This window comes from Pinus tabuliformis, chromosome 5_2 (genome assembly GCF_031772625.1).
Source record: "Pinus tabuliformis cultivar Carrire ecotype Pingquan chromosome 5_2, CPIR1, whole genome shotgun sequence".
Taxonomy (NCBI): Eukaryota; Viridiplantae; Streptophyta; class Pinopsida; order Pinales; family Pinaceae; genus Pinus; species Pinus tabuliformis.
The window spans coordinates 464850366-464854088 of record NC_142306.1 but is presented as its reverse complement, the minus strand read 5'-3'; positions in this window follow the sequence as shown (position 1 = coordinate 464854088).

Below are 3723 nucleotides of genomic sequence, written 5' to 3'. Positions count from 1 at the left end.
GCATGTTAAAAGGATTTCTCACATTGGACGAACACATGAAGCATACCATGTAGCAAGTGAAGGAGACACATGCACATTCATGAAACATCAAGCAAACACCAAGACCATTGAAGACTTCACGCATTGTGCCATGCGGAGGAGAAGCTATGGTACACCATGAGCACACTCATGACTCTGAAATGCAGAAACTTGACACAAACAACACAACCAACATGTACATACCAGCAGTGTCATGTCGAGTTGTGTCATGAGTCGCCTCAGCCACATCACTACTTTGGATCATACTCATGTAATCTATGTAATGTAACATGGAAGTCCAAGAGACCCAAGGATAAAGTTAAAGAGTCATGTAAGTCAAACAATCATGAGGGAAGTCAAACAATCACAAGGGTCAGTTTCACCCTTGGCTATATATACCCCTCATTTGTACATGAAAATGACTTTTCACCTTGGCTCCTCCCACATATCCTTGAGAGTCTATAATCTTTTCTTTGAGGAGTGAGCAGTGACTCCAATGCCTTGCTATCGGTGTTAGTGATATATGGTGTACAGATGTGTCTTGGAACTTTCACTTAATTTAGAAACCTATTAACAGGCCAATACATTTTAACACATGTATTGTATTCATTTATAAGACTATTCTTTGGATGCTTGTAATACATGTGGTTTTCACCTATACTAATATAGTTGAATTATTTCGGTTTTTTTTGTGCATATGCTGTTGGAAATGTGTTGTATCAGTTGTTAACATTGTCTTGCCCGTGTGGACTATTCCTCCAGACTCTAGACAAATTCATTCTTGTAGACTTGTTATGATGACCGTCGCACTCGTGTGGACTACTCTGCTATGTGTTGTACATGCTATCTATTCACTTTGTGTTTGTGACTGTCACATCCATGTGGAATACTCCACCAAAAAATGCACAGATCGTGTTTTGTTGTGTGTCTCTAACAGGGTTGTGACTATTCCCTTTCAATGTAAGACTCACTTGGACCCTTTCCCTCTGCAATGAAAGAACTTGGAAACAAGTGATAAAACACTCACCAGGCACATGAACCTCGTTGTTTGAAGACTAATTATACCACTATCATGTGCTACCAAGAAAGATCTAAGGCATATCTTTAAGATAATGGCAACTGAGCCATCATATTAGACAAGAATCCTAAACGAAATGGTGTGAGGTCTAGTTGGGACTTCATACTGAGGAGATCTCATAAATGTTGGCAGGTCCAGCACCACCAACATGGCCATATGCATGCATCAAATGATCAATAACATAGTGAGATAAACTGTCATGGACCAGATGATTTGAAGTTGACTAACTTCTATTCTATTTCACAAACACTACTATGATCACTAAACTATCTCATAAGTTTCAAAAAGTAATCATGAAAAAGGATAACTAACATCTATCTATTTCTAGGAAATCATAAACAATTTTCCCCTATTTTTTAGGAATTTCACACCAAGGAATTGTGCAATAGGCTTAGGTCAATCTTTGATTGCATGCACCACCCGTACACATGGGAATATGCTATAACTCATAGTACACTACCATAGAATTTCCATCTCAAATAGGTAACTTGAATTCTCTACATGAAACAATTATTTTGGGTTGATTGATTAGTTAACTGGTTGATCACTAAGTGTGGTTGAAGTTCCACTTCCACAACTTGACCTCCACTAGTTCTTCTGATAGTTAGAACTAGTTAAACTGATAATAACTCAAATTAAGTGAAACAGATTGCTACAAATTAGTAATCAATCATGTAGAACTGAAATCAAGCTTCTCCAACTCAAATTTTTTGAGTTAACTGAGTGACAAGAGCCATGTCACCTCAGTTAACTACCTCCAAGTATTATGCTAAAACAAAAATTCAAAATTTAATATATTTTGACCAAGGCAAAGTCAAAACTCGATTTTCTTGCTACATTTTCATAATATTTCAGATTCATATTTTGTCACCATCATTCAATATTTCATAGCCTTTCCTGCTATTAGGGTTTTTTTTAAGCCATGTAGAGAATTTCCTCTCATTTATACATTTTGATACAACCCTAGCTTGTTTTCATTTCCTTCCTCTTTCCAATTTTTTGCTTTCTTGTTGATTTCTTGAAAGTGTTTGTTTGGCATTCATGCCAAGTATTGACACTTTTTGAGTGCTTTCCATTATAGCTTGGGGAAAATTTGGCCTCTTTTTGGATTTTTCCTTTTGAATTGTCTTTTAGGTCTAGATTTTTATAAATTTGAGGATTTCATTTTAGGATAAGTGAGAGGTGCATTTGGTAGATTCTTTTTTTCCTTTTGAAAAGTGAAAATAATCTTTCACTTCTCTAGTTTGTTTTCATCGAGTTTGAAAAAACACAACAGTGCATCTTCATATAGGTGTAATCAAGGTGTTACTAAGAAGAGTATATCACACCATATGTGTTTCACGCTGCTACCAAACTAAGTAAACAACAAACACTAAAATGAAAACTATAATGAAATTCATTACACTTCACTTTTATTTTCCTAGTAGCACACCAACATCAGCTTAAGCTAGGGCTTTCCAGCTAGGTGTGTGAGTAAACTTGTCCAAGACCACAAAAACAACTTAGTAGCTTGTGGTGAGGAGTGAAAATCCAGTCTTAGTGGTGCATTCTAGAAAACCCTTCGAAAAAAAGGGTTAATCACAAGGTCACACTTGGTGCTAGGCGAGGTGGCATTCCCCATTTTGTAGAAAATCCTATAAATTCCCAACCTAATGAAATTTTCTAAAGCAAGAGACAAGAATATACTTCAAATATTTACAGCAAAAGCCCATAAACATTGATAAAATAATAATCAATAGAGGAATATAATCACAGCCACATAACACAATAAATATCGAGGGAAAGCCACAACTCAAATCCCCACTATATTTTTTGTATTAATCCATAAAATCAAGATGAAATTACAATTCTTGTTCTTTGTAGAACAATCCTAGCACTCAGAAAATTGAATCTCCAAATCATAAGAAAGCTCAATGCCAAATATTAGCCTCTTCACAAGCTCTCCACGTCTCCATTCCAATGTGTAATTCCTATGAAGGATAGCTTGTATTTAAAGTGAAATAAAGCCTCTGAAATAGCGCAATCCCTCAAGGATCCATTCTTGACTGCATGCACTATCAGTACAACTCAGAAAAGATTAAAATAAATAGTACACTATCAATACACTCTAGTGTGCACTGGGTCTTTCTCGAAATTGACATACATGAATTTCTCATGAGTAAATATTCAATTAACTAGAGTAGCACTGGTGGAGTTCATTAGTGTCACCACTGACTGTTAACTCACTACTAGTGATCTTAATCAGTTTGAGAACTAATTTAACTGAATTAACTCATTAAACCAATTAATAAACTTGAATTTAACTATTTTAAATTTCTATGAGAATAGAATTCAAATTTAATTCACAGTTTAATTAAAGGACAAATTAAACTAGAATTTTGTGTTGCCATTTCTCAACACTCCCTCTCAACAAGAAAGGGATTATCAACTACCCTGATCCTGTCTCTATGAAACTCGAATTTACATCTTAACAATTCCTTTTTCAAGATGTTAGCATCTTTCTACTCTATGGGAATGTAATCCAACAACATGATCCACCTCAATACACAATCTCCGAGATGATGATACCATATATGAATATGCTTGGACCGGTCATGAAAGAATGGATTTTCTGAGAGTTTGATACA